The following is a 13,495-nucleotide window of genomic DNA, read 5'->3' as shown; positions in this document are numbered from 1 at the left end:
TGGCCCTGGCCTTTTTTTGTTTCCAGAGCTCAGCTTTGTGGCATCTTGTCTCCCTAAACTCATTCCTTAGGGGCACAGTCCAGACACCCATACAACAGGGGAACTCCAGAATTCAATTCCCAGTCCTTTCCTCTTCCAAAGCTGCCAATTCTAAACCCATCTTCACATTCCCTTCACATCTGCTTAACCTCTAAAATGCAACCTAACTTAAAGTCTAGCCCCAACCACAAAAGCAAACGTAAGAAAATGGAGGAATTGAGCTTCTAATAATTCCACTTCTTGATATTGATCCCCCCCCCCAAGGCCCAAAACTATTCAGGAAAGGTATCTGCACCACTGTGTTCTCACCACAGCACTATTCACAATGGCCAAAACCTGGGGGGGATAAAAAACCAAGTGTCGATGACTGGTTAAAGAGGCAAAGGCACATGTACACAATGGAATACTACTGGTTTCTAGGTAGTATTGCAATGTGCTGCTATGTGGACAGACATGGAGCATACCATGCTCAAGGATCACTCCTGGCCAGCTGCTAGGGGAGACCAGGATTGAACCCCATCAGTCATGTGCAAGACAAACACCTCACCCGCTGTACTGTCTCACTGTTCTTCAACCCATGTCACCAGAGGTGCACCCTGAGTACCGGATTGCTTTTATTGCTCTTAACCTCAAACCAACTCACAGAAATCTCTTTTCTCCCAGCTTTGTTTTTCTCCAACACTACTCTCTGCCTTCTCATTGCCCAACATCCTCCTCCCAGATGGTTCTTGACCACCTCCGCTTGCCAAGCCCAGGAGATTCTCTAGACCTACTCGCAGTGGGGGTCTCTGTTGGCTGGAAATTGCTGCTCATACCTGCCCATCGGCACATACGTGATTGGCTCCTGCCCACCCCTCAGGCACAAAGGAGGTTGATATTCATGGTGGCTCTCCTCAAAGATTGCATATTCGTCTACCTTCACCCTCCTTTCTCCTCACTTTACTGCTCTTTGCATTTTACGGCAAGTATGGGGAGGCTTCCCAAGAAGCTCTCAGGGGGGCCAAGGACTGCTCTGAGTGATACTCACCAGCCAGACTGGGCAGTTCAATGATGCAAATGGAGCTGCCCAGACCTTTCCATGCCACGGACCGTCAGAGACATGTGGGTGATGCTGGGGATCCTCCAGGGTAATTCTAGGGGTGCTCAGAGAACCTTGAGGTGTGAAGGATCTAACTCAAGTCCCTGTGTGTGATCATGTATCCCTGACCTATCTCCCACACCTTACACCAACGGTCCTTGTTTGTTTCAGTTCGGTTTGGAGGCCACACCCAGTGGCACTCAAGTACTACTCCTGGATCTAGGTTCAGGGAATGTTTCAGCAGTGCTCAGGGACTTCCTCCTGGCTCTATGCTTGAGGATCACTCCTGGCGGTACTCGGGGGACCATGTGCAATGCAAGGGGGCTAAGCTGGGCATCTAGCATGCCAATCCTGCACTCAGTCCTTGGAGCTAGGGCCCCAGTCCTGGCCAAACTCTTGCATCTCTCTAACCTGTGCCAGCTCGTCTCCTTTCCCCTTCGAGACAGGCCTGCATGGTCACTATCATCCAGTCCCTCTCGTTCCCAGATGGGTTTGGCCAGAGAAAAGCCATGATGGGAGACAAATGAGAGGGGCATGGGAGAAAGAGAATCAGGGTGCTCTCTCTCTCTCACACACACACACAACTACACACACAGACACTCAGACATGCATATGCACACAGACACACAGAGACACACACACTCATACACACAGACACAGAGACACACTCATACATAGAGATACAGACACACATATACACGCACAGACACACACACATAGACACACACACGTGCATGCACACACATACACACACACACACACACTGGTTCTCGGAAGTTTTTACCCTTCCTGGCTCAGCTCTCTTACAGCCCGGAGAACTCTCTCCTCTCTCCTGCTGGGTGTGGGAGTTAATGGTTTCCAGCTGTTGTCAATCCCTGGCGGCTTCATCCTCCATTAGATCATTCCTCCATGCAGACCCCAACCTTAGCCTCTCCGCGTGACCCCCTGCGCATGCCATCTGCTTCCTGTTGGATCCCAGACAATGCAGGACATTAGTTTCCTTACACAGTGTGTATTTGGGGGGTGGAGGCAGGGTGGATGTTAGCCACTTCCGGGGACTGTTGGCAGCAGCCATAGAGATTATGGCACAGACCGCCCAGCCCAGAGCCTAGTGCACCATAGGGAGCCTGAGACTCCCCCACATCCCGCCTCTTTCTGCTGGCTTCTAGAGAGTCCAACTTTGGGGGTGCAGGGACCCGGGTAGAGTCAACATCAAGCAATGCCAGGGCTTGCCCAGGGATGAAGAGCCGCTGCAAGCATGCAGGCGCCATCAGCGGACACTGAAGAGGCCTGACCTGCAGTCCCCAGATGGGACCCTGGGAACAGAGGCCCCTCTGAGGGTGGGGCAGAGAGGGTCAGGGTGCCCTGTGCCCAGTGTCCTGGTGGAAGAAAGCTTCTTCTGTCCTGCCCCAGATGGTCTGTACCCCACACTGGCCAATTGTTCCCCAAAGAGGAAACCCATCCAGTCCCCAACCGAGTCCTTGGCCCCCCACTGAAGTGATCTCGTGAGTTGGAATTGAGGTGCGGTTTGGAAGAAGAAAGCCCTGGACACACAACCCAGTACATCTCCCCACAGGTTGACCTGGGGCCACTTGAAAAGGGGGAGACAAAGAATTCTGCTAAGGGGTGCCATTTCAGATAAGTAGGACTTATAAACAACAGAGTTTAGGATCCCTGGGGACAAACTGGACAGAATTTTCCTGAGTGCGTCTCACACCTCGAGTCCCTTTGAGGCTCACATCCAGCGCTCGTCAGGGAGCATTACACAAGCTCAATGTCACTGAGCAAGCACATTATCTCTGCTCATCTGCATGCTCCATCGTCCCGCTTAACTTCACTGACAGGACACAAGGGCAGAGACAAAACCATGAAGAATGTCAGCCACAGAGTAGTCAACCAAGCCCAAGTGCCGGGTCTTACGGCTCTACATAAGTGCCACACCAGAGCCCCCCCTCCACGTCTGCCACCGTGTCCACTCACTCATCGGCCCTGCCCCACCAAATCTCAACTAAATCTCCTAGGAGATGAGCCAAGCAGCTAAACCTTATGGAATCACTGGCCCCCGCAGCTGAAAAGCCCGGAGCACCTATGGGAGGAAGGCAGGTGGGCCCAGTACCCACCAAACCAAGGCTCCCGCAGTAGGGCCCATCCCCACAACTACAGCTATCCTGTGGGCTCAACCGCACCACCTCATTCATATTCTCTGCAAAGATACCAATCTCCGAATAAGTTCAGGTACCCAGTGCCGGGGTTGTGAACTCAGGTGTTTTTGGTCATTTTTTGGAATCGAAGGGGACAGCTTCTCCTCCACCCCCTCATACTTCGGGAAACCCCAGTAGCTCCAACCACCTCCCACGTCTGCCCCTTGTCTTTGGTCCAGACTATAGATCTGGAACTGTCTGGGTGGTCCAGCCACATGACACCTCTTGAATCAGCAAAAAGCTTAATAAATTCTTATATAAGGACTTACCAACCCTGTGATAATAAGGTAAGGTAAAGGCCCTCCCGTTGTTCATCGATTTGCTCGAGCGGGCCTAGTAACGTCTCCATTGGAGATTTTGTTGTTACTGTGTTTGGCATATCGAATACATCATGGGGAGCTTGCCAGGCTCTGCCGTGTGGGTGAGATACTCTCGGTAGCTTGCGGGCTCTCCAACTTACTTTCTAGATCTTTTTTTATCTAATCAATTTTCATCCTAGAAATGTTTCAAGAATTGCCACACATTTTTACATTAAAAAATTCTTTTTTTAAAGTGCCACACCAGGGCCCGGAGTGATAATATGGCAGGTAGGGCATTTGCCTTGCACGCAGCCAACCTGGGTTCAATCCCTGGCATTCCACATAGTTCCCCAAGCACCACCAGGAGTAATTCCTGAGTGCAGAGCCAGGGATAACCCCTGAGATCACTGGGTGTGACCCAAAAAGCAAATAAATTAAAGTTTTAAAAAAACAACCTTTATACATCTTAATTTTATACTGGGAATTTTAGACTTTTTTTGGGGGGGGGTCACACCCAGAGATGCACAGGGGTTACTCCTGGCTCTGTACTCAGGAATTACTCCTGGCAGTGTCCGGGGACCGTAAGGAATGCTGGGAATCGAACCCAGGTCGGCCGCTTGCAAGTCAAACGCCCTACCTGCTGTGCTATCTCACCATCCTGAATTTTAGACTTTAGATCAGCACATTTTATTAATGCACATGCATCTAAGAACAAATAAGTGATTAAAACCTGTTTAATAAACCACAAATTTTCAAAAAAAATAATAAAGTGCCACACCAGAAAGCCAATCAGGTGATGAGATTCATACTTCTACAATTGCACAGAGGGGCTCTTCTTCATGGGGCCAGGAAATCTCATAAACAAAGGCACAAGGGCCAGGGGAAAGGGGTGCGGCTAGGGCTCTTGTCTTGCCAAGCCAACTCAGATTCAGTCCCAATACCACATATAGACTCCCAAGCCTGCTAGAAGTGATCCCTGAGCCCCACTGGTATGCCCCCTCTTTCTGCACTGGAAAAAAAAGAGAAAAAAGAAAAGGCATTAGGTGCAAGGATGAAATCTCACAGATTAGGCAATGCTGGGAGATCTCCTAGGGTTTATGGTGGGTGAGTAGGACCTTGGAATTACGGCAGGAGGCCAGAACTCCTCACCTCAACAGAAGGTCCACGTTTGAGAGCCACAGCAGGTCAACCCTAAAGAAAACCCGATGTGCAGATGAGGAAACTTGAGGTCCAGAGAGGGGAAAGAACTCCCCTAGCCTTTTTGAAGGTCTCAGAACTCATCAATTGCCCATTTGGAAGCCCTCTGATAGGTCTCACCTTAGAGAGACCAAGACTTCCTGTCAGGTTGCTTCTCCTCAGCACAGGAGGAATGCCATAAACTCTGAGGCGTAGCTGCCCGATATCTAGAGCTGCATGCCTCCAACCTTCCTACCTCTGCTCACTGGTACCTGTTCTTCATATAGGTCCATGGACCAGCAGTTGCAACCAAGGCAGTAGACTGTGACTATCAGAGTTTCCTGTGGACCAGCACTCATAGACCCTGATCTAGACTCTACCGGAGTAGGGTAAGTTCTAGCAGAGGGAAGAGAACCCGCCACTGGGAGGTGAGAAACGATAGTAGGTTGGGCTAGAAAAAGGTAGATTCGGAGGAGAAATATTTAGAAGGAAAAACCCCAGCAGTCGGGATGACAGGTTGGATATGGGAGTTGTGCAACGGAGGACAATGAGTGGTGGACAGGCTACTTTGCAGCCTTATATAGGCGGCTGAAGGGTGGTGACATTTATTATCACTGGAGAATTTGAGGGGAAGCCAGGTATGATGGGGTGATAAGAACTTGAGAAAGTTGACACATTCAGGTTAGAAAGATCTCAATAGGAAGATTATGGTGTGCCTCGCCCTGGAGCCCACAGGATATTATCTGCCTTGAGATGGTCACTGATCTGTGGGGATTTGGAAAAGCTTACATAAGAAGAGAAATGTGGGGATTAGAGAGATATTGTAGCAGGTAGGGCACTTGCCTTGCATGCAGATACCTGAGTTTGGTCCCAGGCACCACACATATGGTTTCCTGAGTCCCAGTAGGAGTGATCCTTGAGAGGCAGAAATAAGCCCTGAGCACAGGTGTGGCCCAAAGGAGAGGGAGGGAGGGGGCAGGGGGTGAGAGAGAGAGACAGACAGACAGACAGACAGACAGAGACAGAGAGGCAGAGAGATTGGGTATTTCTTTGTTTTAGAGATTTGCCTACATTTCTACTTGAGAGGCATACTCTTAGCGTTTCTCTCTCTTTTATTTTTCCAAATGAAACTATTTTACTCAAAAAAGAGGAAGAGGAGGAGGAGAAATCGGAGGACTATGGGCTATGTCTGAAAGAGTGTTTATTGAACAAACCAACCATGATGAAACGCATAAAAACTGGCTAAAAGCTGAGGAAGAAAGAAAACCAGGAAGCAGAGGTATTAAGAGAGTATTAAATGGGGGAAGAAAATATGGAGATAATGAATTACCTTTATCTGTTGAGGGAGGGGCACACCCAGCAGTGCTCAAGGGCTGTTCCTGGCTCTGTGCTCAGGAGTCCTCCCCACCCCACCCTGTGGTACTGGTTGCTGGGTGTTACATGCAATACTGGGACTTGAACCAGGGTTGGCTGTGTGCAAGGCAGAGGGTTTCTTCCGTTTCCTCTTTGCGGGGGAAAATGGTTTTGACGGAGCAAAGCGTGTGGAGGCCTGAATGAAGAGAGGACGACTCTGAGGACAACGACAGCAGGACAGTGAGCACACAAGGAGCTGGCTGTGAGGAGCAGGGAAGGAGTGTCTGGGCCAGATAGACAGGGCTTTGAGAAGAATTCCATTCCTCTGGGCAAGCGCCTTCAGCTCAGCGACAGTCCACGTGAAGGGATACTGGGTACCTGGGATATAGTAAGTGTTCAACAAACACTAGCCTCATAAGATAGCATCAAGTGGTGTTTGATATCCCTCTCTGGCTTCATTCCAACCCTTCCAAGTCTCCCTTAAATGACTTCATATCCTGCTAACTGGCCGCTCCTAAGCCAGTCAGTGATGAAACTGTCTGGGGAAGCGTATATGGTACTAATCAACAGGCGCTGCGCTGGCGGGTACCAGAACCTCTTCTCGTATAATGCTGTATTGTTATTTTGTCCTGGTAACAGTCACGTGCTCTGCACTCGCGTGGTGATCCGTGAGGGCCCGAGCGGCCGGGGACCAGCGGTCAGGACTGTGGTGTGAGCGCCACCTACCGCCCAGAAACTTCTCCGTTCCCGCGTCGGCCTTGGCTGGAGGCATTGTTCCACAAAGACTTCAGAAGGGTGAATTATTTCAGTTTGCCAGCTGTTCATTTAAAATGTGAAAAATTCCTGGGCTGGAGAGATAATCCAGGGGTTCAGGTGCTTGCCTTGCACGCAGACACCCAGGTTGGACCCCAGGCACTGTATATGGTCCTCCCCCCAGCAAGCCAAAAGCCCCTCTGGGCACAGAGCCAGGAGTGAACTGGATGTGGTCCAAGCCCCTGCTGCGACTCCTTCCCCCCACCCCCAAGTGAAAGGAACAATTTAGAATGTAAATTTTTAATAAATATAGAAAATTTCCTTTAACTTTTGACTAGTTTACTGGCAAGGATCTGTGTATAGTCCTACTTTTAACTTGAAAGCTCTGTCTTAGTTCCTTAAGTTTGAGATTTTATAAACTGTACCCCATGGTGTTTCACTAATAAATTTTTTAAAAGTATTTATATTGGGGCGGGGCTGGAACGATAGTACAGCGGGTAGGGCGTTTGCCTTGCAGCAGCCGGCCAGAGTTCCATCCCTGGCATCCCATATGGTCCCCCAAGCAATGCCAGGAGTAACTCCTGAGTGCAGAGCCAGGAGCAGCCCCTGAGCATTGCTGGGTGTGACCCCAAAAGCAAAATAAATAAACAAATAAATAAGATGTTTTAAAAAAATCAAAAGGAAAAAACTTTAAAAAAAATTATATTGGGGTCCAAGCTGATGTCGGTGGGCCCCATGGTTGACTTTTGTGAAGTGGGGAGGAGTAAGACGGTCGCTTTCTCCCCAACCGCTTCTGCCACCCAGGGTTACTGGGTTCTTGTCTCGCCTCGCAGAAAGGAATTTCAGGAGTAGACAAGCAGTGAAATAAATAGATTTTATTTGGGGAAGAGAGTGAGAGAGTAGGGTAACGTACTCAAGAGAGAACATGGGCTTCTCCAACGGCGGAGAGAGCCCCTACACACATCCTAGCATTAGACACGAAAGCATGAAAGGACACATCTCAAGAGGGGAAGTGTGGGTGACACATGTGCTCGGGCACCACATGCGCTCTGCCACGTGCACATAAGCAGTACATGGGCTGGAGCAGCATATGCGGGACTATGTGGGATGCCGGATATCGAACCTGAGTCAGTCATGTGCAGGACAAACACCCTCCCTGCTGTCCTATAGCTCTGGCCCCTGGTCCTGATCCCTTCCTGAGCTCTAGATACTACAGATACAGAGTGCCTGTGCTTGTTGGGTGGTTTTTGTTTGCCTTTTGGGGGTCCCACCTGGAAGTAAGCAGAGCTTACTCCTGGCTCTATGCTCAGGAAACTCCTGGTGGAGATCCAGGGACCATATGACGCTGGGAATCAAACACTGGCTGCCTTTCTACGTGCAAGGTAAGTACCTTACCTGCTATACTATCTCTCTGGCCTGTTTGTTTTTATTTTTGTTTGGGGTTTATAGCTCAACGTGCTCAGGGACTACTCCCAGCTCAGTGCTCAGGTGTTGCCCCCAATGACACCGATTATGGTTGATCACGTGGTGCTGGGGGAATCGAACCCCGATCTCCTGCATGCAAATCATGAGCTCCAGCCCACTGAGCTGTCTCCCCTACTGAAGATAGTTTTAAAATCATTTTCTCGACAGAGAGCAACTGTTAGAAAAGGCAACTAAGTGCTAAAAATGAATAAACAGGGAATAGAGGCAGCAAAGCGCTGAGGGACCCTTAGTTCCACTTGAGACTCTGCAGAGGGAACATCTGTGCAGACAGACAGCTCACAGGGTTCGTGTTCTGAAAGAATCACAGTCTAGAGGAAAGGCAAACCCAGAAGCAAACCCACCCTGCCCCGCCTGCCCCGGCACAGGAGCAGAATAAAATGAATTCACTCGGAACAGAGATATGAATATCCAAAGGCCCATTACCAGGCAGACTCCAAATCCAATGGCCAGTGAAGAAGGAAGGAAGGAATCGGCTGCGGGAAGACAAGTGGCTTGATTCCCGCCAGAATAGGGGTTCCTCCAGGGGGAAATTGTTCTTACTCTTTTTGGGAACCCTTGGGCCCACTCATGAGCCAGTTGTTGATCAAGCCTGTTTGAACTGTGTGCCCAGACTGGGAAGGACAAAAAAAAGGTGATTGTGGTGAGGTCTGAGCTAACTCTTGGACTCATGTTGAATGTTAGTAGTTTGGTTGGGTTGTTGGTTTGCTTCGTGTGGGGGGTGGGGTGGGGGAGGGGTTTCAGGGTCACACCTAAGTGGACCCAGGGCTTCTTCCTAGCTCCATGCTCAGCTATCACTTCTGACAGTGCTGGGGGACCATATAGGGATCGCGGGGTCCTGCATGCAAGGAAAGTGCCTTGACCCCTGTATTATCTCTCTGCCCCTTACGAGCCTGTAAAGCTTAACGAATAACAGAGATGGGGTAAGAGGTGAAAGATTAGAGAAGAAAATAAAAATCACAGCTCAAGGGGGAAACAGCAAATCTCTTGTTATATTTGACAAGTATGTGGATGAGGAAAGGATTGGGCCAATCAAACTGGAGAAATCCAGTAAAATCACAGGCGGGACCTGTCTGTCAGGCTCGTTATCGACATGTCTGAACATGGCCATGTGTTAGGAGACCTGATGGCAGGGGGTCAGCGGGAGGAGACTACATAGGGAAAACCAGTCTTTAGAAGGGGGAGGTTGATAGCACAACAGTAGGGTGTTTGCCTCACGTGTTCTTGACCCAAGTTCAATCCTCAGTGCCACATATGGTTCCCCAAACCCACCAGGAGTGATCCCTGAGCACAGAGGCAGGAGTAAACCCTGAGCACTGTCAGGTGTGGTCCAAACACAAAACAACAACAAAAGTCTGGGCGATGGCTCAACAGGCTGATGCACACACTTTACATGCAGGAGGCCTGAGCACTGGGAGGGGACCCCCAAGCACTGAGCCAGGATTAGCTCTGGAGTACCACCAAGCATGGCTTGGTGAGAGAGAGAGAGAGAGAGAGAGAGAGAGAGAGAAGGAAGGAAGGAAGAAAGGAAGGAAGGAAGGAAGGAAGGAAGGAAGGAAGGAAGGAAGGAAGGAAGTGCATCACATCTCATCTCATAGGTGAGCGGCCACGCAGTCTTTTGACATCCAGTGGAATCCAGTCAATAATGGCTCTAGTCCAGTGGTTGTCTCCAAATCTCATTACGTGTCCTGCCCATCTGATTTTCGATGCCTTGACAAACGAGACAGCATCCCTGATTCTTGACCGTTGATGGAGGTTGGAACTCTGAATTCTTTCTCTCATTTGAATGAAACGTGATACTTCAAGCATCACAATCACGACCATCCTGTTGTTCCCCGATTGCCTTTAGTAGGCCCCAGTAACGTCTCCTTCGTCCTAGCCCTGAGATTTTTTTAAAAGTGCCATATTAAAAGCTCTTCCAGGGTTAGGAGAATGAGACCCATCATTGTTACCGGTATTTGGCATATTGGGTACGCCATGGGGAGTTTGCCAGACTCTGCCGTGTGGGCAGATTACATTCGGTAACCTTCAAGCATAGCTCTTTCGATTTCTCTTTGGGAGACCCTAATAGCGTTCTTACCCTTTTTTCATAGGGCCCAGGTCTCTGAGGCTTATGTTAATGTAGGAAGAAGAGTGGAATCGAAGAGATGTGCCCAGAACCGGAGGTTCTTCATCCCTTAGCTATTTCTTCAACACTCTTGAAGGAGTTTCAAGCCGCTCTCTTCCTCCTGTACAACTTAGGTGCCAGGTCATTTGTCATGTTGACTTCTTGACCTAGGTATACATAACTTGCATTCGGAGATGTTCGTCCCCTTGAGAGCGAATGGAACTTCAGGAATGAGATCATTTCTCATGAACATTGTCTTCGTGAGATTTAGCTGGAGATTTAACCTTTCCACACTCACGGTCAAAGTTAGCCAGCATTTGTGCCACTTGGCTGATGTTTGGTGTTATTAGAATGATGTCATCAGCGAAATGGAGGTAGTGTAGTTGCCAACCGTCTATCTTCACTCCCATTCCTTCCCATTCCAGTCATCGTGTTTTCAAGGGTGGCGCTGAAGAGTTTTGTTGAAATTATATCACCCTGCTGAACCCCTCTCTTGACGTCAATGATGACCTTCCTGTAGAATGGTGAGATCCTGATAGTGAATCTGCAATACAGCTCATGGAGGATCCTGATGTACTGAGTTTGAACGCCCTATCTGGCAAAGGCTTGCATGACCGCTTCAGTCTCAACAGAATCAAAGGCCTTCTTTAAATCAATGAATGTTAGACAGAGAGGCATCTTGAACTCCTGAGAAACCTCAATGAGCTTGGTTATCATGTGGATATGGTCAATGGTGCTGAATCCTTTTTGGAAACCAGCTTGCTAGCATGGTTGTCCTTCATCTAGTGTTCTGTCAATCCTATTCAGGATGACTTGAGTGAACAGCTTGTAGGAGACAGACAACAGGCAGATCGGGCAATAGTTACCAATATAGTGATGTCTACTTTCTTGTACAGTAGTACAGTCCTGCTGGTTTTCCACTGGAATGAAACCTTGCATTCAGACAGGTAGCATGTGAAGAGCCGAGCCAGTATATTGATGAGTACTGACGCAGGTTCTTCAGGTGTTCGGGTCTGACCTTGTCTAGGCTAGGTGCTATTCCCTTCTTTACCAATGAAATGGCATGTCGGATTTCAGAAAGGAGACATCGGGAAGGACATATCCATCCTGCGGAATTTGGTATGTGGGCAGGTGGACATGGCTATCGAAGAGATCTGAGTAGAAGTCATGGATGATCTTCTCCATTGCCCTTCTGGAAGATGTGATAGATCTATCAGGATGTCGAAGGGCAGTCATCTTGGTCTTGTAGTTGGTGAAGGACAGGTAGGCATTGTGAATGCTTTTCCCAGCTTCTGCTGCATCTGCAAGCACTGCTGCTCTTCTCTCTTTGAGGTCTTCCTTGATCGCTTCTCTGCACTGCTTTGGGAGCTCGGACGTTCGCTTGCGGTTGCCTGAGGCTTGCGCCAAGCTACGTTGGCGAATGAGCTCGAGAGTTTTTGAATACAGGCGTCTTTTTGTGGCTATCTCTCTCTCGGCATTCTTCGCACAATCATTGAGGTGCTGAACCAGTCGATTGTATTCCTCATCAACATTGTCAATGACGGCATCTTCCCATGTTGATGCAATAGTGCCAAAGAGCTCCCAGTTGGTGGTCGTTCTGGGAGTTCTCTTCTTTAACTTTTCAGCCCTTTCTCCCTGCTCTGTGAAGTAGAATTTTGCACGAAGGAGATGGTGGTCCGATCCCATTTGGAATTTTGGGACAACAGCGACATTGGTCAGGCAAAACCGTCAATTGAATATGATGTGGTCAATTTTGTTGTGGAACTGTCCAACAGGTGACTCCCAAGTCCAACGTTTAGATTCAGCCTTCTGGAACTGTGAGTTACCATGGATGGTCTTGGTCGACATAATTAACTCAGACAATCTCTCACCCTGTTCACTTCATTCTAGGCCATGGGTCCCTATGTAGAGTTCTTTGACTGATCTTCTCGGTCCTATCTTGGCATTAAAATCACCAACAATGATCTTGTAGGAGATGTGGATTTCTTTATAGAACTTCTCCAGATCCATGTAGAACTTCTCAATTTCTCCTTCATCATAATTGGATGTTGGTGCGTAGACAACGAAGATAGAAACTGCCGGCAGTGAGCCACATCTATTCAAGTGTAATCATACGATTCAGGTTGTTAGGCTTTTGAATGAATCAATGTTTATGGCCAAGTTCATGTTGACAAGGACACCAACACCACCAACTCCTCTTGGCTGAACAGATTGGGGTAAATCAGAGGGGGGGTGGATTAGTCTGGTGCCCGCCCAATCAGAGCCCCTGGCAGCCGCTTGCTTCCACAACCCAAAATCACTGCCATAACCCAGGCCTGACTCCACTGTCTCAGGGACAGACCTCACCAAGATGCAATCTCTGAAAATTCAGGTATGTGAGTTTTGTGACTGAAATCTCCAGGCTTTCTCATAGTCGGCATGGGCTACCTCCCCCCCCCCCATCTCCCTGTACTTCCAGAAGTCTTGGCAGTAACATCCACACTCCAAAGTGGCCACCCAATTGAAAAACTACTCCAGCCTTCTGTAGCACTGTCCTCCCATTGTTCATTCATTTGCTCGAGCAGGCACCAGTAACGTCTCCATTGTGAGACTTGTTGTTACTGTTTTTGGCATATCAGATATGTCACGGGGAGCTTGCCAGGCTTTGCCATGTGGGCGGGATACTCTCGGTAGCTTGCCAGGCTCTCTGAGAGGGACGGAGGAATTAAACCTGGGTCGGCCGCATGCAAGGTAAATGCCTCACCCGCTATACTATTGCTCTGGCCCAGTCCAGCCTTACCGTCCTGATAAAAATACTGAATTCTCTGAATAAACACCATGGCCTCCTAGCTCCTGTATTGCAAACCATAATGCACAAGAGGAAAAGAGAGAGAGCAAGAAGGAAAGTGCCTCCCATAGAGGGAGGCTGGGGGTGGGGATGAGGGGTGAGGGGATGGTGGTGGGGAAATGGGGGACATTGGTGGTGGAAAACGTACACTGATAGAGGGATGGGTGCTGAATTATTGTA

This window comes from Sorex fumeus, unplaced genomic scaffold, assembly GCF_029834395.1.
Source record: "Sorex fumeus unplaced genomic scaffold, SorFum_2.1 ptg000045l, whole genome shotgun sequence".
NCBI lineage: Eukaryota > Metazoa > Chordata > Mammalia > Eulipotyphla > Soricidae > Sorex > Sorex fumeus.
The sequence above is the reverse complement of the archived record's forward strand: the minus strand, read 5'-3'. Positions refer to the sequence as shown.